We start from the raw sequence: 14,410 nt of genomic DNA, 5'->3' as shown, positions 1-14,410 counted from the left end.
ATACTATTGTTCTCCTTTCTCCAAAATAATACAGTTAATTTTTGTTAGAATTCACCATAAACAATTCACCAAAATTTAATTCACCTCCTTCTACAAAATACAATAACATCAAAATGTTATCTTCATTGATATGAAGACTTTCTTTCACTTTTTCTAAAGTTGAAACTTTACTCCTTCCCTTTTGTTGTGACCTTCCAAAGAACCATAGTGGCCCAGTCACCATGATTTCTTCTTACAAAAACCACATTTTTCCCCTTTAGGTCATGTATGTTTGACCACTAATTGATGACTCCATCATAACTTCCAGTGGGTGGTGTAGGGACTTGAGGAAGAACTACCAGTTTCCTCATAGACAGGAATTTCATTAACAATCCCCCCAAATTTCCTTCCATCTGTAACAAAAGTGTCACAATTTAGCCCCTAACACTCAAACCACTTTTGATTATTAAAATAATGCCCTAATACATATGTCAAAACCCACATAATGTACAACACCAACAGTGAACCCTAACGTAAGCTATAGACTTTGGGGGATAATGATGTGACAGTGCAGGTTCATCAGTCATAACAAATACAACATTCCAGTGAATGACGTAGATTGGGGGAGGCTAGGCATATATGGGACAAAGGGCATATAGGAAATCTCTGTACTTTCTCAATTTTCCTGTGAACCTCAAACTGCTCTAAAAAGTTAGTCTATTGGAGCACCTGCGTGGTTAAGTTGGTTAAACATCCAACTCTTGATCTCAGCTCAGGTCATGATCTCGTGGGTTCGTGGGATAAAGCCCCACCTCAGGCTCTGCACTGACATCCGAAACCTGCTTAGGATTCTCTGTCTCCCTCTCTCACTGACGTGCCCCTGCTCATGCTCTCTCTGTCCCTCTCTAAATAAATAAATAAATAAACAAATCTATTAAAAATAAAAACTTACATAGAACATGAACAACAGACACTCTTTGGAGCACTTAATATATTTTATGAAACTGAATTTATGTAATCTTCATAACAACTTTCTGAGAGAGACATTAATACTCATATCCCCTTTTTGATGAGGAGGAGACCGCAGCAGAGAAAGATTAACAGAACCCAAATGGCACAACTGCAAAGTGTCCGAGCCCACAGCTGGTGTAGCCTATGTACCCATCATTACACTGTTGGATTACTTCTCAGTCATGCATGATCAAGTCCCCCCCAACACATTTCACCTCTCCACCCCAAGCACACTCCCTTAAACTCTTAGCTGCAGTTGCTTTCATAGAAGAACTGTATACTTTACATAAATATATTCTTAACAATTCTGCATGTGTCAATCTCAAAGATATGCTTCATAAGGAAAAGGGGAAGTGAAAGAGTCTGTAATGGTTTTCTCAGTCAAGATGAATATAAGGAGTCATTCGAGTTTTTCATTTGCATCAGAATCAGCAGATTGCCTCACTAGGTCTTTGGCTAACTGCCCAAATCTGAAGTATTACGCAAATTTGTATTTACTGAGTTAGCACCTTATTGCCTTGGTTGTCCCATGGTTGTTTGGGGAGGTTTTTATTTTCTTCTTTTACATTTTCTGTTTTAAGAGTTGTGTCCTTCTAAAAACAAACAAACAAACAAAGAATCAAAAATAAAAATAAAAACAGAAAAGAATCAACATTTTTTTAACGTTTTGTCAAGATAGAGACATCTAAATTGTTTTGATAGTCAGGGTGCCATAGATGAGAGAACTTTCAAAAGAATCACTATTTGTTCCCAGAGTTCAAGTTTCTTTTTGAGTAGTTTCATGAAAATTATTTTTTAAATACATATACATATATATGTATATATATATGTATATATACATATATATATATATATATTTACATGCAGGGTTATGTTCTGAATGTCATACACACATGCAAAAGTCACTTTACAAGGAGAGTTGCTTGGATGCAAGAAGAATCTCACAGAATACAAATGAACTTGGAGGAATTAGTAATACTTTGAAAACAATAGGGAAATGACAGTAAGAGTTAAAGACGTGATTGAAATCTGTCTTTGACGGAAATAGTTTCTAAAAGAAATGTAAGCATCTGCTGGCAGCTTTTAAAAATATTAATGATTACTGAAATTGAGAAATGCCAACAGTATGGAGTGAATAAAAACTACTTCCCTAATGAGGTTTCATAAGATGAGCAATTGTTTTGTACATGTTCTAGACTTTACTTTTATATTTAAGGATTAAAAAATAAAACAGTGCAAAGAGTGTTTAAATATAAAAAAGAAGACTTGTGGCAAATTCAGATTATGATATAATTGACCATTAAAATAGGAATGCCTTCTTTAGCCAGAAAAATGAATAACTTGTGTTCTCTGCGGCATGTTTTTGCAAAGAAAAAGTAGAAAGGATGTTTACTTGAAATGATGTTGATCTTTAGTGTTGAAGTTTACAGAAGAGAAAAATATAGAAATAATGTGTGCATGGACAGCCCCAGGATGCATACAGTGGATGCATTGTGTTCTCTCGGGTTACATAACTGCTTTGAAAGTTTTCTTTTCTGTGTCATCAAGGAAGAATTTTGGGCCCTGCCAGGACACTCTACCATTTGGCCCTGTAGACTCCAAGCATGCCTGGAGACATGTGCCAATTGGTTGTTGGTTTTTGAAGAGCGTTCTGATCTCCGTGGAGTTACCCCACTGGACTCGGAAGAGTCTGACCCACATGTCACATTCCAGCTGTTGGCTTGTTTGTTTTTAATCTCAATCTAGTTTAATTGGAATAAGGTGAGTCACCTTGCAGGTATGTCGGCTGACACGTGTGTTGTGGAAACTGATTAAAGGGGTTGGACTTGAAATTGAACAGATAAGACTGTAATTTAATGGGCCTCCTAGGAACTGCATTTTGTTTTTGTTCTTGTTTTCTCTACTTACCTTGTAAACAGATTCCTTAAGCTTTACACTGTGAATTTGGGGATGCCTGGGTGACTCAGTCAGTTAAGCATCTGACTTTGGCTCAGGTCATGATCTCAGAATTCTTGAGTTCAAGCCCCACACTGGGCTCTGTGCTGACAGCTCAGAGCTGGAGCCTGCTTCAGATTTTGTTTGTCCCTCTCCCTCTGCCCCTCCCCTGCTTACGCTCTCTCTCTTTCAAAAATAAATAAACATTAAAAGAAATTTTAAAAAAAGTAACAGTATACTACGAATCTTAATCTTTGGCACACATAGAGCTTTTCTTCTGTGAAACAGGGTTACTCGGAATGTAGTCAGTATCTGAATTCCCATCTTTATCATCAGAACACTTATAATGTGTCAGGTAGTATTCAACGTGCTTTCATAGATTACTTCACTTAATCATGGAAGCACCCACATGAATTTGTTTCTATGGTTTTATCCTTCTTTATGAAGAGGAAACAAACACAAAAAGGCTAAGTGACTTTCCCAAGAACATCCAGTTAAGATGGGGAAGAAACAAGGTATAGATGTCAACACAATCACAGAACACAACCAACTTGTCTTGCAATGTGAAAATTATTCACTGAATCAACATAAAGGAAATAAACTATTTTCCTAGCTGATTTGGTAATTACTAGTGTCTAAAATAGTTATCAAGCAGTTTGGGTTGAAATAATTTAATGGGTTGAAATAATTTAATGAAATTAAAAAAAAATTTAGGATTATTTATTTTGAAAGAACAAGAGAGGGGAGAGGTAGAGAAAGAGAAAGAGGGAGAGAATTCTGAGCAGGCTCCACACTGTCAGTGAAGAGTATGACACAGGGCTCAAACCTTCAAATCATGAGATCATGACCTGTGCTGAAACCAAGAGTCAGACGCTTAACTGACTGAGCCACCCAGGTGCCCTCAAAATAATTTAATGAGTTTTTAATGGTAGAACCCCTCCCCTCAAGATAACAATAAATTCCTAAAACCTGGATGAACAAATAAAAATAGGAGAAAAAATTAGGTATTTTAGTCATTTGCGATTATGGTCTCAATTTCAAATTTCAGAAAGCCATAACTAATAATAAGTTGTACAACATTCACAGTTCTTAGAGCAGACCAAGATGGCTAGACAAAAGTTGATTAAAAATAACAACAGAACACATCAATTCTCACTCAAAGTAAATATGTTTTCTTAAGATATATCTATATATTTTAAATTATTTCTAATTAGAGAGATGTTACTTAATATATTTTAAAGAGGCTGGTCATAACCAAAATACTTCTGAGGTCATTGTATTAAATTTCAATTTTTTTTTATATGCACAGACTTCTAGGATATCTTTTCCATTTACTTTAGATCATCTAGTACCCAGACCATGCTATGATACAGAAGTGATCTGAGCATAAGAGAAAAGATCCTTCCTTCCTCAGAGTTCCTCCTGGAGGGCCTAGGAAATAATCCCCAGGTGGGGAAACCCAAGGACTGACAGCAATGTGGTGCTTGAAGGTCAAAAATAAATCTCCTTAAGGGAGAACTGGAAAAAATCAGAGAGGGAGAAGGGAAAGGGCCAGGGAGAGGAAAAAGGAGGAACTGAGGTTTGAGGCAGCAAAGGAGTATGGGAAGAAAGCAGAGGAGCAGGAGGGAAAAAGGAGTAATGGAGGAAAATGGAGGCCAAAGGAAGAGAAAGGAGAGGAGGACAGAGAGGTAAGCACAGTTTCATTTTCTTTCCCCATCAATGAGCTAGCTTAAAACCCAAAATCAGACACTGTGAAACTAAAAATTTCAGGAGATAGGGAAATATTTGTAAATCATTTAAAAATAATAACAGCTTCCTGCCATGATAGTAGAGGCTATAGGTCCCAACTCCCTTAACCGATTCCAAATGTCTCTTTCGAGAAGGTGAGTAAACATATCTATCTTCCCCATGAAAAAAATTCCCATTCCTAATGGAACTGAATGGGGTTGAAGGCATTTATTATATATTCCACTTTCTTTGTATCTTCTCCAGCCCAAACTAGTCATAAACAAGCTTAGAGATTGTTAGACTCTGCCTCGTCACACATATAACCAACTTTTACAAAATGTGAGTGAAAGCTAGTATATTGTTAGCGGCCTCTTGTGAACATAAACGATTCACCACAAAAAGGCAAGCAAAAATGGCTTCTCATGAGTTTACAGAACACTGGAATCTTATTTCTGAAATAGTAATAGCACATCTGAAATAGTGATAACATTTGGATGTTCTATAAATGCCAAATAAAGCCATGGTGGTGACTACGTACGTGTGATCTGCATATGTGTGTACATGTACATATCCCACTTAAAAAGGAAGATCAGAAAAGCTAAAAATATCCTGATGACAGCTGAGGAGCTGGTTGTTGCCTTCCCCTGTAACAATGGAAATGCCAAGAGGAGAGGAATTACTCAGCTTTGGAGGGGTGATGTGGCTTAATAAAATCAGTTTAGAAGAGGAAACTTAAGCCTATCTGGGGATCTTCCTCCCAATGAAAACTATTAGATAATGGAACCACCTCTCATGAAAAATGCTAGAAATCCATTTAAAACTCAGCTGGCCACTACAAGGCATTGTGTTGTCCCAGACTTCATGCCCTTTGATGTCCAAACACTTTTATTTGATAAAATGTGTTCAAATCCCACTACAAGGACTATGTATAAAGAGAGATCATATATGCATATACATGTATTGTGTAAATATAAGAATGCGCACATCATTTATAGATGCACATATGTACATATAGTCTGTGCATATATATTGTTATATATGTGAATATATATATATACATGTATATACATGTATATACAATATATACATCTTTGTATGTGTGTGTAAATACATACACATACACACACACACACACACAGGCTTACATACATACACATATATTGTCTCTCTCTAGTCCGTGTGTGTGTTTGTATACCTCACACACACACATTACATGCAGACTATGTTTTTGTATGTATATAACCTCACACACACAGATTACATGCAGACTATGTTTTTGTATGTATATAACATATATATATGTGTGTGTGTGTGACTATATATATGTGTGTGTATATATATACATATATGTGTGTGTATACATATATATACGTGTGTGTGTGTGTGTGTATATATATATATATATATATGTAAGAGAGAACTTTGAGATTCAAGGCTCTTTTGTGTATATATGTTTTTAAACTTGCAGGTCCCAAATGAAAACACTAAAAGTTGTGATAGGTGGATATTTCAGAAATATGCTAAGATGCATATTTTCCTTATTACTCTGATTATAATTTTCCTCATTACTCTAATTATACCCTGAAAGTCAGAATTGACCAGGTTTGCATTTCTTTTCAGTTAGTGCTTGCAGCTTCTGAGAACAAGCCCAAAGATTAATCTAAAATTCCAATAAAAGCAACAGAAAAAAGTACAGATGACAAATTGAAAATGCTCAGACTCAGAGTGAGAACTTCAGGTTCAATGACCTAACTTTTCCTTGAGAAGGGAACAATTGCTTTGAGAAAACCTCTGCCCCCACCGAATGACGCAGCTACTTCCTCCTAAACATAGATCACGTTATCAGCGTTGCCAAATATATCAACAACCGCCTGGCCGTTGAATACCATGTTTATCGAATGGACCATAACAGACAGCAAGAACAAGCACAGTTGGAGGCGGTGATCTCTACAAGTATTTTCCAAACCAGCAAAATTCTTTATTTTTCATTTTTCTTTTCTCAATTAAGGGAAAGAGGGTTACAAAGCAAAACAGATACAAGAGAAGCACAGTTTAGATACCTCCTCTGAAGCCCTTTCTCTGGGCCAACATGTAAAGTAATTATGGAGAGTTAGTTAGATTTTTATGTCTTCGCATAGCAACATGGACAGGGGGGACAGAGGGCCATGGAGTGGAGTTTATATTGGCCAGCCAACCAAATCCACTTTGAACTGCATAGAGAAAATTCCTAAGGACCCAGAGATAAATTCTCAACTTTTCCCCTCTACATAATGAAAGAATTCAAAGCTGAGTGTTTGGATGGGCTCAAGAGGGGTTTTATGTAACTATTTGTGAGACAAAAATGAATACAAGTTTACAAATTGTTTCACATTGTTTAATTTTTAAAATAAGACAAATTTGTTGCCAAGTATTCAGGAAACAGGTAATTCAAAAGGAGAAAATCACATGTAATCCTACAATGCAGAGTAAGCAAACACTTTAAAGATTTTGATTCATGTTTTTTCCAATCTATATCCCGAAAACAGATATTTCAAAAACAAAAAGAGAATCATTTTGCACATGTAATTTTGTGCCCTGCTTTTCTCATGACACTATATTGTGACCATATATTTCCGGTAGTATTTATGTACAACACCTTTCGACTGCTATTTGACACTCATACAGCCTTGCCCCTCATTCACAGACTTAATTCTCTATTGCTGTTATCAGTGGTTTGCTGTCATTAACCGTCTGTGTTGTGAATCCTTACATTTTCCGCTTACGTACATCCATAAATATTTCTCTAGAATAATTTATTTGAAATCTGTCAAAAGGTAAAATCTCCAAGACTTTGTCATATAAACAGTTAAAATATACTTTAGAAAGTTTGCAATAACGTTTTCCTTTCTACCAGCGGGTTTGTTTATTGTGGTTTTCGACAGAGTACTTCTTTGTGTGTTTGTTTGGTTGGTTTTTTACCTACTCGAACCCATCAATATTCTTTTAGGGTTGCTTTCATGAGTTCATGTTTAGAAAAGCTTTTCCTATCCAAGAATACTAAAGTACTATATACAGAAATAAATCACCAAAGTAAATTGGAATTTTTAAGGTGAACTTTTATTTTCTTCAAGTCTCTATACCTTTTAAAACATTGAACTGATACTAGAATTTATGTTGATTGTATGAGATAAAAGTCGACCAATATTCTGAATACATTTATTAAATAAGCCATCCTGCCCTCACTGACTAGATGTGCTACCTCATAGAATTATTATATCCACATTATTTTTTAGTTACTTCAATCTGTAAAGTTATTACAACCTCATTCTCACTTCTCTGGAAAGACCCAGGAGTAGCGATTATTTCATCTGTGTAGAAGTAGCTAAAGTCGAGCAGATTTTCATCTTCTACGTTTGTTTTCTTGGTTAAAAAAAATAAAATAAAAAATCAGGGGTGCCTGGGTGTCTCCGTTGGTTAAGTGTCCAGCCGTTGACTTCGGCTCAGGTCATGATCTCACGGTTCATGTGTCTGAGCCCCATATGGGGCTCTGTGCTGACAGTGGGAAGCCTGCTTGGGATTCTCTCTCTCTCTCTCTCTCTCTCCCTCTCTCTCTCTGCCCCTCCCCTGCTTATGCTCTCTCTCTCTCTCTCTCTCTCTCTCTCTCTCTCAATAAAGAAACTTAAAAACAAATCAAAGGTTAATCTCCCCTCAAAATCTTAATCCTATTCATGATTGAGATGAACATAGAAATCAGTAGATGAAATCAAGAGAGGGTTATGCAGCCCAACTAGAGAGCCAAACTGCACGAGGAAAATACATGCTTAATCAAAGGACCGGGAAAATCTCAGTGCTTCTTCCTGCTTCCCTGTCCTTTTGTGATATTGCATTTAATGCAGGTGTTCTCAAAGTGAAGTTCCCAGACCAGCAGCATTGCCAGGGAACTTGTTAGACCTCCTGAATCGGCAATTCTGGGTGTTGGGCCCAGCAAGCCATGTTTTACCCAGCCCCGCAGGTGACACAGAGGGACACGTAAGTTTGAACTACTGATTTAAAAGGACTTTGTCAGGAAAGAATCTGAACATAACCCACATAAAATATGATATCTATATGAGATCCCAGCCTTCACCTGGATATGCAATGCAGACCTTTCTTCATTTGCCCTTCCCCATTTATTATGTAGCCATTTATTAAACATGTTTTATGGGCCCAGACTGGGGCTGGGTGCTGAGTATGAACGCTAAATAAGCCAAACCCTTTGCCTTCAGAAAATTTACTGTAAATTTTATAGTAAATATATATATATGTGTATATATATATATACATATATATACACACACATATATAATGCCCACAACTATTTACTATAAAATAATACTATATATATTTTGTTCTGTCTGAAAAAATACCTTATATAGATAAGGAAAAATTCCTTATAGATAAAGAAAGAAAACTCATCTATTAATTTCTCATTTGTCATTTTTTATCTACATGACTAGTTAAAATAAATATAAGTATTCTGCTTCGAATAGAAGCTTTTCTGTTGAAAGAACAATGCTATGATCATTTGCAAGATGAGAGCCTATAAAAATAATATTAAAAGTATTTTTAATTAGAAATGAAAAGGAACCACACATGGAACCATGCTAAAATAGTTAGGAAAAAGCCCAGGTAAGCAAGAGCAGTTTTAAAGAGTAGATAACTAAAAAAAAAAAGCGGAGGCTAACACGTAAGTTTGAAAGGATAGTACTGTAACCCCTCCCCACCCTGCATCCATGGGGGATAACCTTTCAAAGACCCCCAGTGCATGCCTGAAATTGAAGATGATACTGAACCCCATACATACTATGTTTTTCCTATACATGCATACTGATGATAAAGTTTCATTTACAAATTAGGCACACTAAGAGATTAATAATGACCAGTAATGAAATAGAACAATTATAACAATAGGGGTACCTGGGTGGCTCAGTCGGTTAAGCTTTTTGACTCTTGGTTTCCGCTCAGGTCATGATCTCACGGTTTGTGAGTTTGAGCACCACATCAGTCAGCACAGAGCCTGCTTGGGATTCTCTCTCTCTCCCTCTCTCTGCCTCTCTCTCTCATAATAAATAAACAAACTTAAAAAAAAGAACAAGTATACTGTAATGAGTTCTGTGGACGTGGTCTCTCTCTGTCTCACATATCTTATTGTACCCTTCTTCATGTGCTTATGTGAGATGACAAAATGCCTACATGATGAGATGACGTGAGGTGAGTGACATAGGCATTGTGACATAGTGTTAGGCTTCTAATGACCTTCTTAATGTTACATCAGAAAGAGGATCATCTGCTTCCAGAGCATGGTCGACCAGAGGAATAAAACTGTAAACAGTGGAACTATGGATAAGCAGGAGACTGTCATTGCAATGAATATTAACCAAGGTATAATTGAAAGGTTTACCTCTTGGAAGCGAGAAAAGCCAGATGCGATGTAAGAGATAGTAAAACAGTAACAAGGTAGAAGACCTGAGGAGTGAATATAAATAATAGCAGCAGAAAGCAGGATGACCTTGAGTATTTTTAAAGCCAAGAAAAAGAAAGAGGTAACCACAATTATTATTGTTTAATTTTTTTATTAGTTTTCTTTATTTTTGAGAGGCAGAGAGAGACAGAGCATGTGTGGGGGAGGGACAGAGAGAGAGGGAGACACAGAATCCAAAGCAGGCTCTGAGATCTGAGCTGTTAGCACAGAGCCCGACGTGGGGCCTGAACTGGCAAACCGTGAGATCATGACCTGAGCCGAAGTCGGGCGCTCAACCGACTGAGCCACCCAGGGGCCCCCACAATTATTTTTTAAAAGGAGGACTAACAGGTTGGTTATGTTAAACCATGAGTTTCTCTTCTCTAAGTCTGTGACTCCTTCCACAGTGAGCGAAGCAATCACCTTTCCTCTGATACCAAAGCTCCACCTTCCCTTCAGGCTCCACTCAGGACACACTTTCCCTGACACGCTTCTTCCTCACCTTGACTCCACAGTCAAGGTCTCCTATTCCAACAACTCTTTTAATAAAGACAGGAGACCCAGTGCTATTTTAATATTCCAGTACAGATTTGTGAGTGGCATAGTGATGTAACTCGCCTTGTGTCATGGCAGAATGACACAAAAGGGGGATGTTCTCCAGAATGTTCTGGTAGCAACTTCCCACAGGGTATTTCCATTATCTGGGGGGGAAAAAAAATTCTCCCAATCAAATCTCATCATCTTTCTTTATCGGTCAATATGCTTTCCCTTCCTCACTTATGCAACTCCCACGCATTCTTCAGTTAAAACTTCGAGTGTCAGTTCAGCCACAAAGTCAATTCTGGACAGTTCAAATTCTTCTATTAGAAGTTATCACTTCTCGGGGCGCCTGGGTGGCGCAGTCGGTTAAGCGTCCGACTTCAGCCAGGTCACGATCTCGCGGTCCGTGAGTTCGAGCCCCGCGTCAGGCTCTGGGCTGATGGCTCGGAGCCTGGAGCCTGTTTCCAATTCTGTGTCTCCCTCTCTCTCTGCCCCTCCCCCGTTCATGCTCTGTCTCTCTCTGTCCCAAAAAATAAATAAAAACGTTGGAAAAAAAAATTAAAAAAAAAAGAAGTTATCACTTCTCCAACCTCCCTCATCACATCATGTGTTACAATTATAATTTTATATACATTTATGTAATTAAAGTCTATTTACTCCACTTGACCCTTCTCTCCCTGTCTATGTTTGTCCACTTTTGAAACATCAGCCCCCTTTCTAGCATGTGGTAGGTGTTAACAAAATAATTAAATATTTATTGAATGAATAAATGACTGTTTGAGACCTTGAACAAGAGAAGTAACCCTCTTTCCCCTTAAGAACTTACTTATTATCCTCTCAGTCTAGAATAACTTTTTTCTGAAATCCGTGCCTTACTTTTACAATTTTATTAGCAGCATTTGTCTAATTATCAATGGGGGTATTTCACCTGTTTTTATAATACAATAAGACCCTTCTGCCCCACCCCCTGTATGTTCTTATTTACTTCTTGTTCTCCCCACCCTTCTAAAAGAATAAATCTTTATGAAGACAAGGACTTCTTTTTTTAATCCTGAAACAGGTTTTTATTAAACAGCAAAGCAAAATTGTAACACAATTTTAAATGTTTGCATATTAGGCCACAAAAGGGATGCAAAATGTTTGCAATGTGGCTATTTTCTATATTTATGTAGCTGAAGTCATTCATCAAATCTTGCATCAATACAAACATAAGATTATTCCATGATTAAAAGTAGCCCACATCTAACAACCATAAGTTGTACTCATGGATCCCTTTTTCTATTTAACACTTTCACATTATTTTGTGATACTAACGCCCTTACCTAAAGGGATCTACAAGCTAAAGTTTAAAAAATTGTCAAAGAATGACTAAAAGTCTGCAAGGTGGTAGGGTTCACAGAAAATTTGGGGAGAAGTAATGAGATAAAATAACAAGAAAGTATCAATTAGTACATGTGTAAAACTCTCCCATTGTATTCATGATTTTGACACTAATATACTCTCAAGGGATTTTGCAAAAGTTGAGCTTCCAGGTACTACAAATAAACCTTGAGACCAAACTCTTGTGACCATTCTCTTCTAGATGTGGTTTACATAAGGTTAGTCAAACTTAATCCACTTTCATATATGTTCCCCAAAGATCTCCTCTGTGCCAGAGATAACACAGATTTGGAATAAAAACATTTGGAGTTGGTTACTACTGTTTACCAAGCACTTTTTCCAACCTATTTCTATTTTTCCTCAAAATTTTACGTTTCAAACATACGCACAACCAGCACTCATTTTCTGATACCAAGGGGATTATTTTAGGCGAAGGAAGTTTTTAACAACAAATCTTCCCAAATTTACGACTCAGTTTCAAGAAAAATCTTCATTTTGACACCCTCTGTTTTTAATTGATTAAAGAGAAACCAACAATCCTCTTTTATTACTCCATGTAACGAGCTCTAACTGAGCAATACCTTATTTTGGTTATGTTTTCACAGTTAGAGGTTAGGCTGCTCTCATAGATGATTAACTACTGAAATTTTATAAACGTGAAACCATTTTTTTTTCCTTAGGAGAAGGGAAATGGGGAGGAGAGAAACAGATGGGGACACCTGGATGGTTCAGTCCACTGAGTGTCCAACTCTTGATTTCAACTCAGGTCATGATTTCACTGCTTGTGCGATCAAGCCTCGCGTCAGGCTCCAGCTAACAGCATAGAGTCTGCTTGGGATTCTGTCTCTCCCTCTTTCTGTCCCTTCTCCACTTGGGCACACGTGCATGTTCTCTCTCTCAATAAATAAATACACTTAAAAAAAAAACAAATAGAAAAGAGGCACAAGATGGTGGAAAGGGTAGACAAAGCTACGCATTCGGTACATGATTTTGGTCACCTTCTCACAACATAATGGTTATTTCCTTGTATCTCTTACTATGCCTATAATAAAAGACAGTGTTAAATCTATAAATCAAAGCAAATTTGAAATACATTTGTTTTCATGTTTCATAAATAATACACATTACTAATTATAAATTTCCTACAATACATTTGCACATTTTCATAGACTCATAATACACACTCATGCAAGTCTTCTATTATGCTCCTAGTTTTGCCCAGATCTGACATTATCTTCATACCCACTCAACGAAGCCACACAAAAAGGTACTATCACATTTGGAATTGATCCAAATGTTAAACAATAAAAAGATTGGCAGCAATCTCATAAAACAGAAAGGAGACGAGTCCCTCACTTTTCTTTTTCTTTTTGTGTCAGCATTTTGAAAAACACTAGAAGATGACATGAGATTTTCTATATAGTGTCCGAGAATTTGGTTTTATGATTTTAGCTTCAGATTTTCTTCCTCAACTGCATATACTCTTCAGATTTTCTTCCTCAACTGCATTACACCCTTTAGGCGTGTGTTGGAGTTCCGACACTTGATTGAGAAGGTGTGTGTGTTTTTTTCCCCTCCAGTTCCACCTGCTTTTTAGCACCAACTCCAGCCATGTCAGCATTCATCATCTTGGGTTACAAATTTGGGGGACTTGGCTACAAAATTCTTGATGAATGGTTTGCCTTTGGAGACACCAGGAGGTGGAAGGTTTGGGAGGATACCTCAGGCCCTGACACTTGGACCAACTTGAAAATAAGAATTTTGACTGGTTCCCTGCTATGGTTCCAGTCCCTGGCGCTGTGTTGGAGTAAGTAGGGGGAAGAAAAAGAAGAAATGTTCATCTCTCTTGGGTTGGAATAACTGAAGCAGACCAGCACAGAACAGAGGCACACTAGACTTTTCCAAACTGTCAGTAGCCAAAAGATAAGTATACCATCCATTTTAGGTTGGTTACAGTAGGAACGACACATATGGGAGTCACAAGGAGCAGAACAGGGAGGTGATGGTAGGGAAATGTGAGGATGTCTCACATCTTTAGCCATTGCAAGCAATGCAGATGACATTTCAAAATTTGGGGAACTGAATAGCATGAGTGGGTAAGGCAGGGAGGACTTATTCAAACACGAGTTAATGACGTATAGCCAATACATAGTATTTTCTGTTAGTTAAGTATGTAAATATAACCCTGGGCACCAGCCCTTACAAGATTTAGGTTCTGGTAGAAAAGAACACTGTCAGGTCCTACATAATAGGTTTTAAAAAAAAAAGTCCAGATTATCCTCTCACTAAAATGATTTCATCATAAGAGCTACAATCTCACCTCTTCAGACAACAATTACCACTATGGGTGGTAAGGAG

General features: G+C 37.3%; 1 pseudogene; it reads right to left on the bottom strand.

Moving 5' to 3' along the window:
* Positions 1–278: 278 nt before the first annotated feature.
* Positions 279–13,736, bottom strand: LOC122490547 (annotated as a pseudogene).
* Between the last annotated feature and the right edge of the window lie 674 nt (positions 13,737–14,410).

The sequence above is a fragment of the Prionailurus bengalensis genome, chromosome B2 (assembly GCF_016509475.1).
Source record: "Prionailurus bengalensis isolate Pbe53 chromosome B2, Fcat_Pben_1.1_paternal_pri, whole genome shotgun sequence".
NCBI lineage: Eukaryota > Metazoa > Chordata > Mammalia > Carnivora > Felidae > Prionailurus > Prionailurus bengalensis.
Note: the sequence above shows the minus strand (reverse complement) of the source record. Positions and strands in the feature narration are given on the sequence as shown.